The sequence below is a fragment of the Panthera pardus genome, unplaced genomic scaffold, assembly GCF_024362965.1.
Source record: "Panthera pardus isolate Hobbes unplaced genomic scaffold, ASM2436296v1 HiC_scaffold_21, whole genome shotgun sequence".
NCBI lineage: Eukaryota > Metazoa > Chordata > Mammalia > Carnivora > Felidae > Panthera > Panthera pardus.
Window position 1 is genome coordinate 47,551,791 of NW_026526777.1, and position 25,186 is coordinate 47,576,976.

The 25,186-nt window shown below is 38.5% G+C and overlaps 1 long non-coding RNA gene and 1 pseudogene across 2 annotated transcripts in view; both read left to right on the forward strand.

Moving 5' to 3' along the window:
- The window catches only part of LOC128778850 (uncharacterized), a 45,297-nt gene extending 26,563 nt beyond the window's left edge, over positions 1-18,734 (forward strand). Inside the window, exons 4-5 of one of the 2 annotated variants that reach the window (XR_008424652.1) lie at positions 687-939; positions 18,568-18,734. This is a non-coding gene — a long non-coding RNA (uncharacterized LOC128778850). Of the gene's footprint in view, positions 1-686; positions 940-2,244; positions 2,494-18,567 lie in introns of those variants that run through there. The other variant, XR_008424651.1, reaches the window with a different exon arrangement.
- LOC128778849 (transcription factor BTF3-like) lies at positions 3,643-7,159 on the forward strand (annotated as a pseudogene).
- Positions 18,735-25,186: the final 6,452 nt, after the last annotated feature.

Genomic DNA, 25,186 nt, shown 5'->3' on the forward strand with positions numbered 1-25,186 from the left:
AGAGCACTCTGGCCTAATCTTTAGGCCAAATTATACAGGTTACTCATGTAAATCCTGAAAACCAGAAAGTAAATTTAGCAGAAGGTGGTCCTTGTAATTCCTTCTACTTTTTAGGGCTCTGCAATCAGGCTCTCCTGGCTTCAGGCATTCTCATGCATTGTCCTTTGCACATATATCCTAAACTCCCCACTAAAAAGAAATTCGTGTCCCCTGGACAGCAAATCTTTTAGAAGATCCTACCAAATTTAGAGAAAAATTAGATTCATGACGATTCACAGCACCCCATCACAGAGAAAACAGATGACGAAAATTTCTCCTAGGCCCTCCTACAAATCATCAGCTAAAGGCCAATATTCAAAGCCAAGGCAGAACTGTGTATTCAAAATGCTGTACACAGACTTTACAAAGGCATAAATCTTTTCAATCTCCCTGACAGAAAGAAGTTAGAAAGGTGGGTTAGTCCCTTGATATTCAGGTTGTAATTACAGTTCTTGCCTTGCAAATCCCTACAAAACCAGAACTGCAAATCTAGAAAAAAGGTCAAAACCCACCTATTTTACCAATCCCCAAAGTGACCTATTCCTCTCAAAATGCTTGTAGATATTATAAAAGATCAGGACATGGGAACAAAATTGAACTGTCCTTAAAGCACTTACAAACTTAGATTTCTTCTCTGTCCCTTAAAGTTATAGATTTCATTGTGTCTTTGAAGTGTAAACACAGCCCACAATCTCTTGAAAATGAAAAAGAAAAAAATGGAAGGAAAGAGGCCTTGTTAAAAATAGAAAGTGCAATTAGTACTCTTGCCCAAACTATAGATCACAGCTTCTAGAAGATTACTTCCAGGGACAAATACCAGTCCTAAAAGACCTCTCCAAAAATAGCAAATTAGTTGAATCATCTGAGTAAATTAATATTCCCCCTATGATTCAAAAACTGGTAAGTTTTATATTGTTTTAAAACAAAGCTCTGAGATGTATTTGTCTATATGCGTATGTGTGTATGTCATTTAGAGGTAGGATATTTTTTTGTTCCTGGATGTTACTGCCAAAATTTGTAAAACATCTCTATTTAACAAGCATTTGTATAAATTTAGTATTCATAAACTCTCCAAAATAAGATACAAACTTAATCCAAATAAATTTCAGGTTCATATGACCTGGTAAATATTTGGCATTACAAATAATTTAAGGTTTTTGAGTTAATTAAAATAGACCTGTAAGTGAAAACGTCTACTCTGCTCAGTTACTAAAAGTTAAATAATTTCATATTATATAGGCTGCAAAATTTTTCAACAACAAAATAGCTTGGGAGAATGGTTAATTTTGTCTGAAATCTCATGAAGTTTTTGTGGATGATCTAAACATAACTGTTAAAAATAAGTAAATTGAATACCTGTAAAGTTAAAAAGCTTTTAGGTAAACTTTTCAATGGTTGCCCAATGTTTTTGATAACCTGAAACTTTAAAATTTTGTTACAGGATGAGTTAAGTTAAATTCATTGAATATCTAGATCATTTCCAAATAAGATAAAATTAAATATTAATTACTGAATATAGGTTTACTTAGTTTTGGCTTCCTTAATACAGAGAAACTAAAGATATATTTGGATCGGTTACTAAATATTTTTGTGCTTCATTGAAAGATTGTATTATAAAGAAGCACATGTTTCTAGAAATGTATTCATAAATTTGCCAATCTAAAAAATGCTGGCGTAACAGATTCACACTACCTAGATTTTACTAGAAATTACAGTTCTAAGAGTTAAGTCTAATACACATGAGTATATATAAAAAAATAAGGGAAACATCTCTAGTAAAATGTGTGCTTTTGGTAGAAGAAGGTATGAGGAATGGAAATGCATTTTTGGTTGGAGAAAGAAAGTAATCTCATCCTAACATGAGGCTGGTTATTTAAAAAGGAAAAACTTAGGACAAAAATCTGAATATAAAAGAGGAAAGTTATAAAAGGTTTGTGAAAAGGGAATCTTTAAAAGAATTGTAGATTAAGATTAAAATGAATTTATTTAGGGGCACCTGGGTGTCTCAGTCAGTTAAGCGTCCAACTTTGGTTCAGGTCATGATCTCAAGGTTCATGGGTTTGAGCCCTGTGTTGGCTTTGTGCTGACAGCTCGGAGCCTGGAGCCTGCTTCACATTCTGTGTCTCTCCTTTTCTCTCTCCCTGCTCTTCCCCTACTTGTGCTTGCTCACTCTCTAAAAAATAAACATTAAAAAAATTTTTTTAGTGAATTTACAGGCTCTGGTTTAAGATTGTGATGTAAGATCCTGAACTCACCTCCTCCGCAGACACACCAAATATACACCTATTTCTAGAGTAATTCCCTCTGAAGAACTGAGGGCTGAGAAGCTCCTGCACAATCAAAGACTGAGAGAAGGGCAGGAAAGATGGAGACACTGGAAAAAAGGAACTCTCACTTTGATGCTATAGACTGCAGCAAGGAGGAATAGTACCCAAGGGATTATGAACAGATCTGTTTGCCTGGGGCACAGAAAAAACAAAAACAAACAAACAAACAAAAAAAAAACCTACAGTTCCAAAGATCAACTAGAATATAAAGGAACTAGCCCTAGAAACCTGCCCTGTGGTGAGGGGTGTTCTGGAACTCTGTGGGTCCAACAGGCTGCTGAGCACCTTGGTTTACATTCCCCAGCCACCCTGATAACACAGATGGAAGCAGCGTCCAGAGCCATAGCTGTCCTTCTATGTCCTCAGTGAACCCTGGGCCCCTGGGTACTGACAGAAAGCTGTGGTTTCAAGAGCAGCTAGAATATAGAAGATCCAGCCCTAGAACTCTGCCAGATGGAAAGAGAGTGGTTGAAACTCTGGGTCAGAGGGGCTGGCGAGTACCACCGTTTATGTTCCTTCTCCACCTTGGTAGAAAGGATGGAAGCAGCGTCCAGGTGTCTCAGCTGGCCTACCACCTCTTGGGCCTGGAGCCCCTAGCCCACACCTGTCCCAGTCGTCTCAGTAAAGTGTCCCCAGTGCAGTGCACACCAGCCTAGCCCTGGGCAGTGTTTACTACAGCTCCAGCCATGTCACCAAGGTGACAGGTAAAGCATGCCAGAACACTCCAGAACCATACCACTTTGGCTCCAGATGACTTGTAGGGCACCTCTGGTGCAGAGCACTCTGGGACCTCCCAGCTTAGGCCTGCCTCTGCTTCCGCTGCCCCACCAGGGCCCCCCTTTTGCTGAGCACCCCAGGACACCCCAGCTTGCACCCATTTCAACTTTATCCATCCTTCCAGGGCACCCTCTGCACAGAGAACCCTAGGACCACCAATCTCATGCCCACATCAGCTGTGACCATCCCACCAAGACAGGCCCAGGATGGTATACCCCAGGACCCCCATACCAGCCACAGTTCCAGCCAACCAGCCAAAGTCACCAGGCACACATAATCTACATAGGGGTTGACCATACACAAGACCACTTTCTCAAGTTTAAGAGAAGTAGCTGTTCCATCTAATTCAAAGAAGCAAACACAGAAAGTCCAGCAAAATGAAGGGATAGAAGAATGTGCTCCAAATGAAAGAGCAAGACAAAGCCTCAGAAATAAAACTAAATGAAATGGAGATAAGCAACATGCCGGAGAAGACATTTAAAGTAATGATTATAAAGATGCTCACTGGACTGGAGAAAAGAATGGAAGAACTGAGTAAGAGCTTCAACAAAAAGATGGAAAACATAAAGGAACTAATCAGAGTTGAAGACCACGATAACGGAAATAAAAGTACTCTAGAGGGAATCAATAGTACATTAGCAGATGCAGAATAATGGACCAGTGATCTGAAATCAGAGTAATGAAAACTCCTAAGCTGAACAGTAAAAAGGAAAAAAAAAATTTTTTTTAATGAGGATAAAGGATCTCTTGGACAACATCAAGTAAACAAACATTTACATTATAGGGGTCCCAGACAGAGAAGAGAGAAAAAGAGGCAGAAAATGTATTTGAAGAAATAATAGCTGAAAACTTCCCAAATTTGAGGAAGAAAACACATCCAGAGTCAGGAAGAACAGAGTTCTAAACAAGATGAATTCAAGAGCCTCCACACCAACATACATAATAATTAAAATGTCAAAAGTTAGGCCATCTTGTGTCCCTGTGTGTACCTGATGCCAACTGGTCCACCCAAGACCCCTGAGTGCCAACCCCAGGTCCTATTTCCACTCCAGCAAGATGAAAGAAACTATCATGAACCAGGAGAAAGTCGCCAAACTGCAAGCAAAGTGTGCATTGGTGGAAAGGGAGCTGCTCACTGAAAGAAGAAGGTGGTTCATAGAATGGCTACAGCAGATGATACAAAAAAAAAAAAACAAAAAAAAACAAAAAAAAAAAAACTTCAGTTTTCCTTAAAGAAGTTAGGGGTAAACAATATCTCTGGTATTGAAGAATTGAATGTGTTCACAAACCAAGGAGCAGTGATCTACGTTAACAACCCGAAGTTCAGGCAACCCTGGCACTTTCACAATTACAGGCCACGCTGAGACAGAGCAGCTGACAGAAATGCTACCCGGTATCTTAAACCAACTTGGCGTGGACAGTCTGACTAGTCTAAGAAGACTGGCTGAAGTGCTGTGCAAACAACGTGTAGCTAGAAAAGGGCCACTTGCTACAGGAGAGGAGGATGATGATGAAGTTCCAGATCTTATGGAGAATTTTGATGAATCTTCCAAGAATGAAGCAAACTGAATTGAGTCAACTTCTGAAGAAGATAAAACTTGGAGTGACTGGGAGCTGCTATTTTGTATTGTGACTGCTTTTTAAAATTTTGTTTATGGCTCTGATAAAATTAATATAGATAGCTAATATTTTTAAACCCAAGCCCCTTGGACATTGCAGCTCTGTTCGGTTTTGACTTACACACAATTCATTCTTTGCAGCTAATTAAGCTGAAGAAGCCTGGAAATAAAGTTTGAAACAAGGTTAATAAAGTTCTTTGCCCAATTAAAAAAAAAAGGTCAAGGGTTAAAGATAGAGAATTTTAAAAGCAGTGAGAAGCAAAAAGTTATGTTCAAGGGAAACCCTATAAGGCTGTCCAGCTGATTGTTTTCAGAAGAAACTTTGCAGGCCAGAAGGGGGTGGCATGATATATTCAAAGAGCTGGAAGAAACAAATCTACAACCAAGAACACCCAGCAAAGTTACCATTCAGAAGTGAAGGAGAGGTAGAGTTTCCCAGACAAGCAAAAGTTAAAGGAGTTCTTTAAGGAAAAAAGAAAAGGCCATAATTAGAAGAAAATTATGAATAAAATTATGTAAAATATGACAACAGACACATAAAACATGGAAGGGTAGTAAAAATGTTCTTTTAGAATGTGTTCAAACTTAAGTGACCATCAATTTAATATAGACTGCTATAAAGTTAGAATGTTATATATAAATCTCACAGTAACCACAAACTCCAAACTTCTAATAGAGACACAAAAAAATGAGAAAGAAAACCAAACAGGACACTACAGAAATTAATCACAAGGAAAGAGCAATAAAAGAAAGGAATACAGATCTACACCCACACACACACACACACACACACACACACACACACAAAAGAAGCCAGAAAACAACACGATGGCAATAAGTACATATCTATCAATAATGACTTTAAATGTTAATAGTCTAAATGCTCAAATCAAAAGACATAGGGTGATAGAAGGGGGAGTAACAATCAAGTCTCACCTATCTGATGCCTACAAGAGACTCCATCAGACCTAAGACACCTACACAGTGAAAGTAAAAGGATGGAAAAAGATATTTCATGCAAATGAAAGGGAAAAAAAAGCAAAAAACCAAGGTAGCAATACTTATACCAGACAAAATACACTTTAAAACAAAGACTGAAACAAGAGACAAAGAAGGACATTACATAATAAGTGATCAATCCAACAAGAAAACATAATAATTGTAAATATGCACTCAACATTGGAGTACCTAAATAGAGTAAATATTAAGAGACATAAAGGGAGAAATTGGTAGTAATACAAAATACTAGGGGACGTTTCATCCCAATTACATCAATGGATATACTGTCCAGGCAGAAATCAATGAGAAACAGTGTCTTTGAGTGACACATTAGACCAGATTGACTTTAAGAGATAGACAAAATATTTTATCCTAAAGCAGTAGAATACACCTTCTTTTCCAGTGCACGTGGAACATCCTCCAGGAGAGATCACATATTAGACCACAAAACAAATCTCAATACATTTAAGAAGATTGAAATTATATCACACATCTTTTCTGACCACAAGAGTATGAAACTTGAAATCAATCACAAGGAAAAAACACAAATATGTGGAAACAATATGCTACTAAATGACCAAGGGGTCAATGAAAACATTAAAAGAGGAAATAAATACATGGAAATAAATGAAAATGAAAACAACAGTTCAAAATCTTTGGAACACTGCAAAAGCAATTTTAAGAGCAAAGTATACTTATAAAAGGATACAGTCCCACCTCAAGAAACAAGAAAAATCCCAAATAAACCATGTAACCTTATACCTAAAGGAACTAGAAAAAGAACAAACAAATCCTAAGGTTAGTAGAAGGAAGGAGATAATACAGATCAGAGCAAAATAAATGAAATAGACTAGAAAAACAATTTTTAAAAGATCAATGAAAACAGCTGATTCTTTGAAAAGATAGAATTGATAAACCTTTAGCCAGACTCATCAAAAAAAAAGGTGAAAAAAATAAAATCAGAAATGAAGTAGTAATAACCACCACCACAGAAATACAAAGGATTATAAGAGATTGCTATAAAAATTACATGCCAACAAATTGGACAACATAGAAGAACTGAATATTCCTGGAAACATACAATCTACTAAAATTGAATCAGAAAGAAACAAAAAATCTATTCAGATTACTAGTAATGAAATTGAATCAGTAATTGAAAAACTATCACCAAAGTCCATTACCAGGTAGCTTCAAGTGAATTCTACCAAACACTTAAAGAAGATTTAATAACTATTCTTCTCAAAGTATTCAAAAACACATAAAAGGAAAGAAAATCTTCCAAATTCATTCTATAAGACCAGCATTACCCTGATACCAAAACCAGACAAAGACACTACAAAAAAAAGAAAACTACAGACCAATATCCCTGATGAACAGACACAAAAATACTCAACAAAATATTAACAAACCACATTCAACAATACATTAAAAGGATCATTAAATACAAACATTTTTTCACAGAACTAGAATAATCCTAAAATTTGTATGAAGCCACAACAAACCTTGAATAGCCAAAATAATATTGAAAAAGAAGAAAAAAATGGATATCACAATCCCAGATGTCAAGACCTCCTACAAAGCTGTAGTAGTCAAAACAGTATGTTACTGGCACAAAAATAGACACATATATCAATGAAACAGAACAGAGAGCCAAGAAATAAACCCACATTTATATGGTCAATTTATGACAAAGGAGATAAGAATATAAAATGGGGAAAAGACAGTCTCTTCAATAAATGGTGCTGGGAAAACAGGACAGCAACATGCAAAATAATTAAACTGTACTGCTTTCTTACACCATACCTAAAAATAAACTGAAAGTGAATTAAAGACCTAACTGTGAGACCTGAAACCATAAAATCCTAGAAATGAACACAGGCACTAATCTGTTTGACATCAGTCTTGGCAACATTTTTGTAGATATGTCTTCTCAGGTAAGGGAAACAAAAGCAAAACAAAAAAAAAAAAAAAGAAGAAGAAAAGAAAAACAACAAATTATTGGGACTACACAAAAATGAAAAGCTTTTTCACAGTGAAAGAAACCATCAACAAATGAAAAGGCAATATACTAAATAGGAGAAGACATTTGCACGTTATATATCCAATAAAGGGTTAATATCAAAAATATATAAAGAATTCATACAACTCAACACTAAAAAAAAATCTGATTTAAAAATGGGCAGAGGACCTGAATAGACATTTTTGCCAAAAAAGACATACAAATGGCCAACAGATACATGAAAAATGCTAAACGTGTCTAATCATCAGTAAAATGCAAATCAAAACCACAATGAGATATCACCTTATACCTATCAGAATGGTAGAATCAAAAAGAAATGTTAGGATGTGGAGAAAAAGGAACTCTCATGCACTGTTGGTGGGAACAAAATTGGTGCAGCCACTGTGGGAACCATATGGAGATTCCTTAAAATATTAAAGATAAAAAGACCATATGATCCAGTATTTACCCAAAGAAAATAAAAACACTAATTGGAAAAGATATATGCACTCCTATGTTTAATGCAGCATTTTTTTACACTAGTCAAGGTACGGAAGAAACCCAAGTGTCTGTTGGTAGATGCATGAATAAAGAACATGTAGTATATTATTACTCAGCCATAAAAAAAGAATGAAATCTTGCTATTTGTGACAACATGGATGGACCCAGAAGATGTCCTACTAAGTGAAATAAGTCAGAGAAATACAAATACCGTATGATTTCACTTATATGTGGAATGTAGAAAGAAAACACATGACTAAGTGAACAAAAAGCAGAAACGGAAGCATAAATGCAGCATACAAAATGATGGTTGCCAGAAAGGGCGGTGGGGAATGGGCAAAAAGAGGAAAGGGGAGTGGAAGACCCAGGCTTCCAGTTATGGAATAAATAAGTCATGGGGATAAAAGGCACAGCATAGGAAGACAGTCAGTGGCATTGTAATAGCACTGTATGATGACAGATGGTGGCCACACGTGTGGGGAGCATAGCACGACATAGAGAGTTGTCAAATCACTCTTGTACACCTGAAACGAATGTAACACTATGTGTCAATTTAGGAAGTAAGCTGGTACAAAACTAAAATTTGTGGGTTTTGTTGTTGTGTTGCTGTTAAAAGACCAAAGTGTTCTTAGATTACTGGTCTGATTACAGTAAGAAATTGTAAGCAGAGATTTTTCTTTAACAGTGTCATCTACCTAGAAAGCAAATGTTCTATGCTTTATCTTTATCAAATGTTTGGTTACTTTTAAAAATCTGAGTCTATTTAATATTAAAAGAGCTAAGAATTTTTATAACAATTTAACTTTCTGTATTTACTTGTGAAGTCTTCGGGTCATAGTGATCTGTGACCTATCAAATTTCCTATCCAATTTCCACATGTTTTGATATTTTTTGACAAACTTCTCAAAACTAAGTTCAACAGTGAAGTCTTCTGGGTGGCTCGGTCGGTTAAGTGTCCAAATTTGGCTCAGGTCATGATCTCCTGGTCTGTGGGTTCAAGCCCTGCGTCAGGCTCCGTGAGGACAGCTCAGAGCCTGGAGCCTGCTTCGGATCCTTTGTCTCCCTCTGTCTCCCTGCCCCTCCCCTGCTCACACTCTTGCTCTCATTTGCTCGCTCTCAAAAATAAACATTAAGAAAAATTTTAGATGAAGTCTTTTGACCACAAGCTATCTTTGAAATTTTTCAGCAAGTCCCTGGAACGATTCAAAATACTTACTCTTCTCATAAAAGAGAGATTAAATAAATTAGGTATGTGAAATCACATGGGAAGCAATGTCAAATAAGAGTTACTAAACCTTCTTAAATTGTATTTGTGTAAATATGGGTTACTAAAATAAGTATTCTATAAATTGAATGAAACTCCTGGAAATCTGATATTATCCATGTTATCACTTATAATTCTAGTTACTATCTTGAAATGCTGTATATCGCAGAAATAACCAAATTTCCTTATTTATTGCATTATAATGAACTTAAATCAGATCTTTGACCATTGCCATTTGTTGAGACTCTTTGTAATTTAGAGAATTCTTCTTTTATTTTGATAAAGAATTATTTTTACAAAAGTGCTTCATTTTGAAAGAGATTCAAAGGAAAGATTCTGAGAGGTACTATAGAATACAGGTCTCTAATAACTTTAAGAGCATACCATTGAATTATGTAAGGATTTATAGAACTCTAATGAAGAAACTGACGGCTTCACACAACTGCTAACAAAAAATCAAAATCAGTTACACAGTACTGAACAAACTGAGGAGGATAATTTTACTTTTTTATGATGTTTTGCTTGAAATATTACTGGATCTTTCGTCTTTTCCAAATATACGAAAACCTCTCCTCTTAAGTAATTATTACTTATACTAATTTGGTAATTATACCTTTGTAAGCAGGATTGAAACATTTATCTTTTTCTCCCTACCTGATCCCTCTAGAATCAGAAATTCCCAGGGCGTATTTTTATATTTTCAGGGCAATATATTTATTTGCATGTGTTCAATAAGAATCTAGTCTCTGTGACAGGACACAATTGGTAAGATTGGTTATGTTATCAAGGCTTTGACTTGAATGTCCTATTTGAGAGAGACATGCGTAGACTGAGATATGACCAGACAGCTTTAAGTCAGGTTGACTTTCTGAAGCCAATAAAACTCCTTGGAAATATTGGCCTCATACCTTGCTTACAGGGATCCCAGCGGCTTTACCAGATGAATGAAGGTCACTTCCTAGCAGGTGAGGGAAACTCAGGATATTTTGAGAGAACTCAAGAAGACAGGAATTAACCCAAACATCAAGTACTGCAGGTGGAGGATGATGGCAAGTAGTTGACTTGGCCTCTTCATCTCAAGAGGCTTTTAGAACGTCAGTCTGGGATTCCTTATGAAAAGTCCCAGCCAAGCAGATTTTTAAAGTGCATATATGATCGATTGCTATTCTTGTTGCACTTGTATAAATAAGCAAGCTAGATTTATTGAAACTGGAGTTAATTTGCAAACAAATTAGTCTTCCTATTATTGGTAGAAATGAGAGTAATTATAGAGAGAAAAATTACATTTCAATTGAAACTATAATACATACTTTTGGATATCAGATTCTAATTCTGCTCACTATTATTAAGGTTTTGATTTCTACCTGTAAGCTAGACTTGATCCTGAATTACTCTAGTTTCTTCTAAAGTCTGGATACAACTCTTCAAATTAATTTTTCCAATTTTCTCCTATCCTTTTGACTTGAAATCATTGAAAACTAAAACTTCCCTTTTTCTTGAAGCCTTCCAAACTGAATATGAATGACTTTATATAAACTTTAGAGAAATAACCACAACAGCTTCATGTATGAATACTCTTGGTGCTGGCAGCCATTTTGTGGCCACTAACAAAAATCACCAGACATTCAAACACCAAAAAAAAAAAAAAAAAAAAAAAAAAAAATCTACCAGCATGCCATTGCCTGCCTTCACTCCCTATAAAAATACTTTGATCCTGACATCTGGAAATCATCTCAACTGGCTACCCTCATAATTTAGAAATTGACTTATAATGTGTTCCAGTCTTTAGCCAGTGTTTTATTTTGTTTCCATTGAAATGACTCTTATTTAATCAGATTACATATTACTGATTACTTGAACCACAGGCCTAACTTTGAGAAAACATCTGCACACTGCCTCCTGAAATGAGTTTAACTGAACTGACCTATTGTCAGGACAAAGAGACGGGTTCAACGAGAGGAACAGTCTACCAATTTTAGTATGCAAAACCTTAGATTTTAGTTTGCAAAACTTCCAGGGAAGTTTCAGAGGAGGAAACCATAGCTAAAGGCCAGCTGCCCACCATCCCCCCACAAATGTGCCCCTTTGACATACTGATTATTTTGATTTAAAGTTACTAAAAACTGGCTACTGTATGAAGAACACTCTGGCACTCCTTTATCTCCAAACAGCAGGAAATATATCTCCCATGTGAGAGGCACTCTCCCCATACCAGATAAAAGAGACATCCTAACCATCAGAGCTAGGGAATTCAGAACCAAGAGGCTGTGTAATCAAAATACTTTACTTCTTCAGCCCAAATCCTGTTTAGAATTCTTCACTAAGCTCCAGAATATAAATTTTGTTTGTCCTGTCAATTACAGATTTATGTTTCTTTGAATAAAACATAAGCATGACGTGGTCATGTTTTGGGTCTTAATTTCATCATCAGGCCTCTGTATACACATAAAACTTCAGAGGTTTTTTTCTCCTATTAATCTTTCTTAGATCAGTTAGAAGACTATTGAAGGGTAAAGAAAAAAATTTCCTCCCAAAAACCAATAATCAATGCTCCCAAGTATCTCTTAATGAAAGGTACCCTGACCAGCCTGCCTGGCGGTGCCCTGGCGAGGCAGTTCAGATTCCTCCAGATCTGCCTTTAGGAGGAATATGTACTCCTGACACTTATACTCTTCCAGCTCCCCAGCTATCATGGCCTGCACAGACCATGTGTGCATAGTATGTATCTGTCAGCCAGCCTTGGGAATCCCAGGCCCCCCAGGCCTATGGAGAACCATCTGGTCCCCAACCACCTATATCCCCTCCTGGGCAGAGGAGGCATCGCCTTTAAACTGGTGACATTCAGTCTCTATTTGGACTGGCTTCCTGATGAATTCTGGAGTTCAGGAATGAAAGCTCCCAGGTATCCCTTATTAGAGGCTACACCTGCCAGTCTGCCTGTCAGGACCCTGGCAAGGCAGTCTAGTTTCCTCCAGCTCTTCCCCAGATGGACTACACACACATTAGGGCTTGAAGTTAGGCAGATGACTTGTACCCCCAAAAGCCTGCTCCTGTGACCAGGCTTCTGCCGAAACTTTCTACAGTCGGTGCCTGGCTACCCTGACCTACATTGCCCACACATACCCTGTTTGCACCCCAACAGCAGGTTTCTACAATAAAACCTATTTAAAACACAGGTGTGAGCAACAGGAGGCCAATAATTAATATGCCTCACTCACTAGCTTTACCAAAATCACCTAAGAGGTGGTTTAGGGGTCGAATTGTTTATATATTAATTTCTGAGGATCCCTGGAGAACTATTGAAGACAGTCCAGACAAAACTTAAAATTAAGGAAATTCCAGGTATTGGCCTGATCACCCAACCCAGGGAGTTATATTCTATATTAAAAAGAGCAACTCAGGAAGACATCCCAGTACCCTTTTTAGGAACATTAAGTAACATAGATGCCAATAGGCAGAAAGAAAACGTGCCTGCACAAAAAGTGATCTCCAGAGTAGAAAGAAACCCAGATCCTTTTCCTCCTAAGGAAAAAGGCACCTCCTAATCCTAAAGGCACCAATCTACCTGAGGATGAGGATTATTTTAACCCTTTTGACCCCAGTAACTTTAAATAACTAGAAGCCAGGCCCATAAAGGCAGACAAAACTACAACAAATGAGAAAATGGAACCAATCAGATGCACTGAAGAGCAAGCTTATACCAGAGAAGAAATGACAAAAGTTAGAATTCCAACAAATTTAAATGGACACAGAAACCCACTGGCTATTAGATTTTTGACCTGAAGAAAAAACATGGTCCTTACAGGAGCAGAGATGTACAACTTGGAGCTGTCACCACTGATGCTAAACTGAATCGACACCTTAGAGCATTTGGACAAAATACTATTTTTAAAAGATCTTGGGTAGCAGAAATCTGGAAATTAAGATGGCCTATACCTAATATATTATCCCTTAAAACATTTTTCATGGAAAACAGCAGGGAAAACTACTAACACAACAATGAAATTAGGACTATTAAATATGATTTAAGATAGAGGACAGACATCCTCACTGCTATATGTGGAAACAGAAAAATTTTAAAGGTCAGTCTAAAATCTGTGTCCCCACACAATAGAACGGCATCATTTACAGTATTTGCAGGTGCCAGAGACACAAGAGAACTAATTGGCTTGATAAGATCAGCTGAGGAACTGAGTCAAGATACAGGTTATGGCTTTAACACTCGTGTATATAGACAAAAAGGCCAACACCTAACATAAATAGACCAAATCAGAATAGAAAACATAGACCTAAATCTACAAGGCACTTTTGGCAACCTAAACCATTTAGACTACCACCATTTAATACAACTATAAAAATAGAAACCATTAGAAACCTCAAAACTATATACAGTGGCAAAGAAATGGAAACAAACCTTTTAGAGTAAAATTAACTTATAGAAAATAAACCCAAATATAGGCTTGCTAACTCATTTATTATACACACTAACTCCCATAGAAAACCTAATTCCATTAATAAGCAAACCACTGATAGCCAAAGAAGAGCAAACCCCATGAGTCTCCCAGAGAGACTCAGCAGTCTCTGTCTTTTGGCCCAAGCCAAGAGCCAATGTATGTTACATTGACCGTAACAATAAAAACCCTTTTTGTAAATAAATGTTCTGTATATACTAGCATGTTGTTAGATACTGCATCTCAAGTAACAATGACACAAGGATATCCTACAAATTTAGAAAACTCTTTAACAATAAAAAGGGACTAGTTGAAGGATTAAGAGGAAAATTAACCCCCAGGACACGGGTACATAGATTCTTAAGAATTGATGACAGGCCACCCATTAAGGCTAAATACCTTATAGATCCCAATTAAGAAAATGTTCTTGGAATGGAGGTAATAGGACATACAAAAAAAAAAAAAATCAAGGAAAACATCCAGTAACTCCTAAATAAACTATTGCACCTACTATTTCACCATATACTAATCCAATCTGGCCTGTTAAAAAGCCAGGTGGATCATATAGATTTACAGAAAATTTTAGGAATTTAAACCAACCCTCTCCCCAGATTGAGGGAACACTCCTGAATATAGGTGCTAACATAAATATTATCAACACTGGATCTGGAACTGATTACTTAATGATAGACTTATCTAACATGTTCTTTGCTATTCCAACTGATGAGGAGAGCCAATTCATGACTGCATTCACATAGGAAGGCAGAAAATATTAGTTCACTAGGGTACCACAATAGCCCAGTAATGGTCCCCAACCATCTAACACAAGACATCCTGGCCTTTCATGAAAAACACCACATATATACAGATTAGCATTTCCTATATTGAGGACATATTTATGGTGATAACTTGCAAGAATAGACTAGTGTCACAATAGAGTTAAATAAACTCCTTACACTCAGAGGATGGACAATTGACCCAAGTAATGGCCAAGCACCCCACACTACTATAAAATTTCTAGGCTTAAGTTGGTCCTCTACAGGGAGAAAAATACCAAATCCAATCATAAATAAGACAGATTGCAAACCAACTCCTACCACAAAAGAAGCAGCTCAGAACCTGACAGAACTATTTGAATACAGGAAACAGCACGTACTGCCTATAGGGATTAGATTAAGACACATTTATGAAATAACGAGAGTAGGGAATTTAGATGGACAGGCTCAAGAGGCAGCCTTATTTGAAAAATGCTGTCAAAACTTCTTAACATACTGGCACAAATTAATGAGGACTCTAAATATAGAGTGCCTATACTCATAAGAGTTTACAGAATAGTCACTGTGGACTGAAACAATGCAGGACCTAAAATCTTACCAAACTTCATTTTGGAGTAAGAGGTTTCCATGGTCCAAGAACATATACCAACCAACTGAAATGCTCACTCTCTAAGGCCACAAAATACAGAGCCACTACGCAGTCGGTTAGCTGTCTGACTTCAGCTTAGGTCATGATTTCGTGGTCCATGGGTTTGAGCCCCACATCAGGTTTTGTGCTGACATCTCAGAGCCTGGAGCCTGCTTTGAATTGTGTGTCTCTCTCTCTCTCTGCCCCTCCCCACTCACATTCTGTCTCTCTCTGTATCTCAAAAATGAATAACTGTTAAAAATGTTTAATTTTTGTAATGTTTATTCACTTCGGAGAGAGAGAGAGATAGAGTGTAAGTGGGGAGGGGCAGACAGAGAGGGAGACACAGAATCCACAGCAGACTCCAGGCTCCAAGCTGTCAGCACAGAGCGTGACACAGAGCTTGAACTCACGAACTGTGAGATCATGACCTGAGCCAAAGTCAGATGCTTAACAAACTGAGCCACCCAGGTGCCCCCAAATTTTTTAAAAACTACGTAGCCACTAATAGATAACACACTAGTTAACTTAAATTTCAACAGCCTATTCTGGAATGGATAAAGCGGACCCCTGACAAAGAGGGTAAAATACTCCTGACCATCAACTGTTAATGTGGAAATGGTATATTTCTGAGCAGGAAATTTATGGATGAAGGGTCAACCCTTGGTGTGAACTGAGGAAATTTCAGCAAAGCCAATAATGGTGCCATAATTTTCAAGGGGTGAGCCTATCCAAGATCAAGCAATTGGGCAATGGAGAGCACCCTGGTCTATGGAACTCAACAATGCATGATTTATAAATGGATCACCTTCATGACACCATCTGAATTATGTGGGCAGCCTGTGGCCTTCAGGACTAATGATGGTCTAACCTGACACAATCAGGCTCAGGAGAATCAACACAATATATTCAATAGTCATAAAATAGATGATTGAATAATCTGATAATGAAAATCAGAATGAGGTATATCTTTCCTCAGACTCATGGGCAGTAGCTAATGGAACAGCTCTTTGGTCAGGAACATGTTGGGGAAATGACAGGAAAATGGGAAATAAGAACATATGGGGTAAGGACATATGGCAGAACATAGGACTGGCTGACATCTCCATATTTTCCACACATGTCTCTGCACATCACAAGGACAATGCTGAAGTACCCAAATTTAATAACCAAGCAGACAAACTCACTTGGACAGCTAAAGAGGCAAAGATTCCAAAAATCTAAAAGGAGAAGGATTCATTGCTAAGGAAGAAACCAACTCAAAGCATAACCACACACATACAAGAAGGGCAGTGCAACATATAACTGAACATTACCAGTTGATAGGATCATTGCATGGGCAGACCGCCAACCAGGTCATGCTGCACACACAGCTGTAGAACATGGCTAGAGAAAGACACATGTATATACCCACCAAAAAAACTCCAAATTCAAATTAAATGTGAGGATTGCAAAGTATAAAGCTTGTAGGTTATGAAGGATCCAGATAAAGTCAAAGCTGACAGACCCTCCCAAATTATACAAATTGATTATATAGGACACTTGCCTATATCCGAGTATAATTACATGCATGCCCCACTGTAGGGACATGGGCAAGAATAGGAGAACCCTATCCTTGCAGGAAAAAAATGATTTTAAAAGATCCACTCTTGGAGTATTAGAAACCTAGATGCTAGCTAGGTTAGCAACCGTCGTAAAATCAGATCAGGGCATAGACTTCACAGGAAAGCAGACACAAGAATGTGCTAAGGAACAAGGAAGAATATGGAACTTCTACTTACCCTATAACCCAACTGCCTCTGGAAATGTAAAATGGCTTGCTCAAGCTAAGGCTTAGGTTGCTTACTAACAATCTAAATATGAAAGCTTGGGCTAAAACTATCAGGAAGCTGTAAGATATCTAAACCATAACTATAGAAAGGATGGAAAACCTCCTATTGAATTGATGTTGCAGACACCCACAAAAACAAGCATTAGCACTGTCAACCTAGAATTTAAATTAAAAGGAAAAGTGATTTTATATATATAATGTATAAAATATTTAAATATATATTTATATTAAATATATTAAATATATTAATAATTATTAAATTATTAAATTATTAAACAATATATATTAAATATATATTAAATATATATTTTATATATATTATATATAAATATATATATAATATAAATATATATTATATATATAATATATATTTATATTTATATATTAATATATATTTGCAAATATAATATATATTAATATATATGCAAAAATTAATTATATGCATTATACATTAATATATATGCAAAAATATATATATTAATATATATATTATATATATTTATTTTATATATATAATATATATTTTTTTAAATATAATATAAATATATATAATATAAATATATATTATATATTCTATATTTATATATAATATATAATATATATATTATATATAAATATATATTTAATATATATTATTTATGTATATAAATAAAATCTATAAAATAAAATCTATGTATATAAATAAAATATGTATATATACATATATTTATGTATATAAATAAAATAAAATAGCACCTGACACTAATAAAACCTACTGGGTGACTGAAGGAAAATGCATATTACCTCAAATTAAAGAAAATACCATCATGCCTCTAGAAAAATTTCAGACGTGAAAAACACCATCTTTTATTGTATCAACACCAGATGCCAAATGTTTAGCCAAGCATGATGCAGGGTGATCATGCTTGGAGAAATATTAGCAATAATAGCCGTTATAACTATAGATTTCCTTGAATGGCAAGAACAATATGAAAGAATTAAAAATGTATAGGACACTATCTTTATTTTGCAGACATGAATCCAGGATGCATCTTTAATCCTATCAAAATTATTAAGTGGGTTAGTGCAGCATGCTACCTCTGACCATAATGTTTTGCCTATTGCTTACTATTGGATACAACTCTCATTGCAGCTATGGATACCCCTTCAACAGCTCCAGTAATAGCATTTGCACAAAGTTAGTTCCAGGTTAGATTGCTGCTTTCTGGTCCGATACAATGGCATTGTCTGTGACATCCTCTACTCCCTGCATGGATCACCATTCTGGTCACCTTCTTGCAACTGAGGACTCATAAGTATCACCAACATCACCAGCATCAGTAACCCCAATCTCTCCACCCCACTCTCTCCTATCAGCATCATCTAATCCCTGGGAAATCTTCAATCAGTGGAGAAACCAAATACTTAGAGAAGCTGAAGAAGTAGAAACCTCCACTTCAATCTCCACAAGAGTCAAGGAGGATCCTGAACAATACCCTCGTTAGACACTGACTTAGAGGATAAAGATTGGGCTGAACTACTAACTGGCCGTTGGTATTGTAACATCGCATATCGTATCATCTCTTACTGAGTTGAATGAAACATTGGATATGTAGTAGAAACTGTTGAAATAACTCCAACTTAATTCCTGATTTTCTTTGTGATTTAGTATTTCATAAAAGAGGAGATACTGACTACACAGAATGGGCAATTATATCTTTGAATATAAATAGGGCAAAATAGATGATTTACTATAATCCCAATTTACACTATTTAATCAATATTGACCTATTGGAAAATGAATAGATCCATGGACTCTACGTTCAGACTTTAAAAGAGCATGGACACATTGTAAGGTATATAGAGGACACATAGGAAACTTAGCATATAACACTTATTATCCTTCATGGTATATGCAAGGCTTCTATCTCACACCACAGATTTATACCCCAAGTATATGGAAACCTAGGTTCATAATAAAATCAAAAATAAACTATTGGGACTACACCAAAATAAAAAGCTTTTGTGAAGGACACCATCAACAAAATGAAAGCCATCAACTGAATGGGAGAAAGTATTTGCAAATTATATATCCAATAGCAGGTTAATATCAAAAATATATAAAGAACTTATATAAGTCAATACCAAGAGAAAAACCCAATGAGATTAAAAATGGGCAGAAGATATGAAGACAGTTCTCTGAAGAAGACGTACAGGTGGTCAACAGACACATGAAAAGTTGCTCAACATCACTTATCATCAGGGAAATGCAAATCAAAACTACAATGAGATACCACCTCACACCTGTCAGAATGACTAAAATGAAAAACACAAGAAACGAGTGTTGACAAGGATGTGGAGAAAAAGGAACCCTCATGCACTATTGGTGGGAATGCACACTGGTGAAGCCACTGTGGAAAAGCATGGAGGTTCCTCAAAAAATTAAAAATACAATTATCTTAGTAATTCCATTATGGGTATTTACCCAAAGAATATGAAAACACTAATTCTAAAAGATACATGCACGATGTTTACTGCAGCATCATATACATTAGCCAAATTATGGAAGCAACCCAAGTGTCCATCAATGGATGAATGGATAAAGAAGGTATGGACTTTTTTTTTTTTTCCAACGTTTTTTATTTATTTTTGGGACAGAGAGAGACAGAGCATGAACGGGGGAGGGGCAGAGAGAGAGGGAGACACAGAATCGGAAACAGGCTCCAGGCTCCGCGCCATCAGCCCAGAGCCTGACGCGGGGCTCGAACTCACGGACCGCGAGATCGTGACCTGGCTGAAGTCGGACGCTTAACCGACTGCGCCACCCAGGCGCCCCTGGACTTCTTTATGGACTATTACTCGATGGACTATTACTCAGCCATTAAGAAGAATGAACTCTTGCCATTTGCGACAATATGGATGGATCTAGAGAGTATAATGCTAAGTGAAATAAATCAGAGAAAGACAAATGTCATGTGATTTCACTCATCTGTGGAATTTAAGAAACAAAACAGAGAAGAAAGGAGACAAACCAAAAACAGACCCTTAACTATGGAGACAGGAGGTGGGTGGGAGGATGGGTGAAACAGGTAAAGAATATTAAGAGGGCATTTATGATGAGCAGTAAGTAATGTATAGAACTGTTGTACACCTGAAACACTAAATTGTACACCTGGAACACTGTTATGGGTCTGACGTAACCCAATCCAACCAGAAATGGCTGGACTTCTGGGCAACTAATGGCAAATCCTAATGGCTGTGATTTCTGGGCAACTGTGAAATTAGACTCTTGGCACTTAAAGGAGGGAACATGACATTGGATTATGACACTTTTACAGATCCCCAATATCAAAAGGGAGATTGGAGCCTAGAGAACATAGAAAGCCCCCTTATGATAGAAGGAAAACACATTCCTAGGGATATTTGTTGGAATGAAACAAAAATACCTTTATTATTACTAGACTTTGGCTATACCTATGGTACAAGTACCTGTGGCTATGGCCTTGACACTTCCTCTACCAGTTATATATAATATGGGAAACTGGACCAGGATAATACACTCTAAGGCAAACCTCACCTTAACTTACTGGAGTCAAGGGGGAAATAAGGAACATGAAACATGCTGAGATGTGTAAAATGAGAACAGGTAATGAATGTAAAAACAGAAGGAAAAAGATGTAACTATAGTCAATAGAAGATAAGAGAACTAGGGGTGCCTGGGTGGCTCAGTTGGTTAAGTGTCCGACCTTGGCTCAGGTCATGATCTCACGTGGGTTGGTGGGTTCAGGCCCTGAATCAGACTCTGTGCTGATAGCTTGGAGCCTGGAGCCTGCTGTGGATTCTGTGTCTCCCTCTCTCTCTGCCCCTGCCCCTGCCCCACTCATACACACACACACACACACTTTCTCTCTCTCTCTCTCTCTCTCTTTCTCTCTCTCAAAAATAAACATTAATTTTTAAAAAAAAAAAAAGAAGAGAACTATTAAAATAACCAGGGAAATATTTCACACTAAATTACTAAGTATATTACTAAAATAAATAAATGGAAATCATACATTAGAAAACTTAAAACAAATATGGCACATTTGGAAGATGAGACTACTAAAGTCAAAATAACTTTGCAGGAATTGAAAAGAACAAAAATGTGCATCCCTAAAATAATGACAGGCTTGAATTCTGATGTTATAGCAATTGACAGTACTATGCAAGCTTGTGCCCCCTGGAGCTTTATAAAAATAATCTCTACTTGGAAATGTGCTTGTCAAGGAAGTTGAGTGGTTTAAGAAAGTTTTTTACTCATTTGGCAGTTGGATATGGTACCATGGTAGAGAGTTCTTTACGTTTCTATTGATAATATTAGGAATATGGTTGCTTAAACTGGTCATTAAACTATGGTGTACAAGAATGTGCACTGAGTAAAAATAACCCCAAAAGATGAATGAGTGTGATTAAGTTCATATGTGAATCACAGAGTGGACTGATATTTTTGTGAGCTTAGATTTGTACTGGGCATTAGGCCCTTAGTATTAGTGTGGAAGTGATTTGAAATCACCGGGTAGAGGTTGTGTATTGGCTTGATACTATTTCAAATCCACTTGTCATAAACAAAGACCAAGAAAAAGTTGGTTAGAAAGTTGTTTTGATATAAGAATGAAGTAAGTGGTGTCAAAATGTTAGTTCATCTGTCCTCACCCATAAGAACTCGAGAGCTCAGCTCATGAGGGGCCTTGCTGGGGGCTTATTAATAAAAATGTATGAAGAAGGAACTGTGGCAAGGGGCCACGAGACTGCAAATACAGAGCATTTCTGAGGATGAGAAGAGAGTGCTCGGTCTGCACAAGGCTATGCTTTTCTGATGTAAAATAGCTCTCTGAGGACCGTGGGGCAATTAGCTCCTGCCTGGTAAAGACAACACTTCTACCTGCGGTGGCCAGAGCTGTGCAGTCACCCCTCGAGGATGATCATCTTGCCCATCGATACCAGGACTGTCACTGCTAGCAACGTGCTCTAGCGACATGAGACTTGCACTTTTGCACTGGCAGCTGGACATCAGCTCTCAGTTGGCTAAGCCATAATCCCAAGCAACAACTCATATAAATATACACATCAACTAAATTTACACCATTCCTTTCATCTCCCCTTGCCTGGAGCGATCGTGTGATTAACAATGTTTTGGGGTATGTCATTTCTTTAATTACTAATTAACAGAAATTGTTCTGTGTGCTGTTGGCTTGCAAAATTCACACAGTGAACCAACCCAACTACATTGCTGGCAAAGACAAAATCATGGGGTGCCTGAGTGTCCCAGTTGGTGCAGCATGCAACTCTTGATCTCAGGGCTGTGGGTTCAAGCCCCACGTTGGGTATACAGATTACTTAAAAACTTTTTAAATCTTAAAAAAAAAAAAAAGAAAAAGACAAAAGCAGTCCCTGAGCATTATTTGCCTCCCCAAACAAAACAGCCTACAGGGTGACTATGTGCATTTGCTTAGACTAGGGTTTGGAATCAGCAGATGCCAGGTACTAACAATAACCTGTCCCTGGGACCTGGTCTTGCCTGCCGTTGCCCTATTGGAAGTCTTTGGCTACCCAGATCTGTACACCCATATGAGCCATCCTCACTCTGTCAGCCACCTTGGCCAGCTGGGACCCTCCAGGCCTGTGGAGTTAAAAGCCTATCTTCAACCAAACGCATTGCATCAAAGGTAGAGAGAGCCCACTCTGAGGGAACCACTAAAATAAGGGATAGTCAGTCCCCATATTTACTTACTGTCTGCTGAGGTCCCAGGCTTCTGCAGCAATCAAGACTCCCACATGTTTCTTATTAGCATACACCTCAGCCAGCTTCTGGACCCAGCCATAGTAAGGCAATACGGAGTCTTCCAGATCTGCCTTAGGGGGAACATGGGCATTTATATGTGGCATTTATATAGGTTAGGGTTTATAGTTAGGCAGATGCCTGGTACCCCCAATAGGCCCCCCATGACCTGGCTGCAGTAGACACTGACCTGTTCCAGGTCCCTGATACCCTTGCCCTGTGCCTCCCACGTATGCACAGCCCATACCTAGTCAGCCAGTCTTTGGTTGAGGGGGTCCTTCAGGTCTGCAGAGCTCAGGCTTTTCCCAACCACATGCTTACCTTCTGGGATAGAGAGAGCTCACCCCAAAAATCTTTCTGAAGCTAAAACTTTTAACTGATGACCGTCAGTCCCCATTTGGACCTGCTGCTTGATTGGGTCCAGACTTCCCCAGCAATGGAGGCACCCAGGTGCCTATCCCCGGATACCCCGGCCGAACCTGCTGGTCCCACCCTGGAAAGGCAGCCCAGACTCCTCCAGCTCTACCCTCAGGTGAATATGTTCATTAGTGTAGGTTAGGATTTGGAATGAGTCTGATGCCATGGACTCCAACAATCTGCTCTTAAAATCTGGATTCTCCTGACTTTGCCCAGTTCCAGGATACTGGGTACCCTGAAGTATGCAGCCTGTGCATGAGCACCCCAGCTGTCCTTGGCCTGCCTGGTACTCCAGTCCTGTGGAGGTCAGACAGGTCTCCAACTGCATAGCCTCCAGTGTGAAGGCTGCCCAACCCCCCACCCCCAACCGTTCTGAGGTGGCAGTTTTAAACTGGTGACACTTAGTCCCCATATTGACTTGCTGCCTGAGTGGTCCCAGGCTTCTCTAGGAACCAGAACTTCCAGGTTTCTACAAATGGAGGGATGGCCTGTCCTGCCAGGCACCCTCTATCCAGAAGAGCCATTGAAACACTCCAGCACTGCCTTCGGAGAGAGTGTTCCACAATAGGTAGGTGGGCCATGCACATTAGGACTTTGTACTGTATCCCCAATAGCATCCTCCTGTGACATCGTCTTATTCCAGGTCACTGGATACCCTGATCTACACGGCCCACACATGTGCCGTCCACAACCTGCCACCCAGCATGGGCGAAGGAGGTGTTCCATTCCTATGAAGCTCCAGCCAAACACCCACCACCTTGAGCCCACACCCCCCTCCTGAAAATCTCTGATACTCCAACCTAAGCTGGCAACTCTCAGTCCCCATTTAGACCGGCTGCCTAATGGCGTCCTGGGCTTCTCCAAACATCCGGGCACCCAGGTGTCTCTTACTGAGGGTGCCCCAGCCATCCCACTTACCCCTGCCCTGGCAAGGCAGTCCAGATTCTTCCAGCTCTGCCTTCAGGGAAAATACATGCCTTTGTGGAGGTTAAGCCCTGGAATTAGGCACATAACAGCCACTCCCAGTAGCTCCCTCCTGTGACCTGACCTTGCCCCTAATTGCCCTGTTTAAGGTCCCTGTCAACTTTGACCTACACGGCTCACAAATGTATAATCCTTACCCTGACGCCTGGCTTTGGTGCTACAGGACCAAAAGCTCTGGACCCCAACCATCTGTATGGCCTCAGCGGGGGAGGGTCCCCACTTTCATACATCTTTCTGTGGCATCAGCTTTAATGTGAACATAGCTGTCTCCATTTGTACTGGCTGCCTGATGAGGCCCCAGGGATCTCCAGGAATAGGGGTTCCAGGTGTCTCTTTTTAAAAGATATACTGGCAAGCCTTCCCGGCCCCTCACTGGCAAGGCAATCCAGATTCCTTCACCTCTGCCTCCAGGGGAATATGTACATTTATGTAAGTTAATCTTTATAATTAGGCAGATGCCAGGTGTCCCCAAAAGCCTGCTCTTGTGACCCGGACTCTCCTGACACGCCTGTTCCAGGTGCCTGGCTACCCTGACCAACTCGTCCCACGGATGGGTAATACTTCAAAAGCTGTCCAAAAGTATGGTCCCCCAAGTCTGTGGATCTATAGCCCACTCCCAACCACCTACATAGCCTCAAGGGTGGAGGGAGCCACCCCCCCCCCAAATTATTCTGAAGCAGCCACCTCAATGGGCCATAGACAGTCCCCATGTAAACTTACTGTCTGCTATTGTCTCAGGCTTTAGCAGCCATCAAGTTTCCCGGATGTCTCTTATTG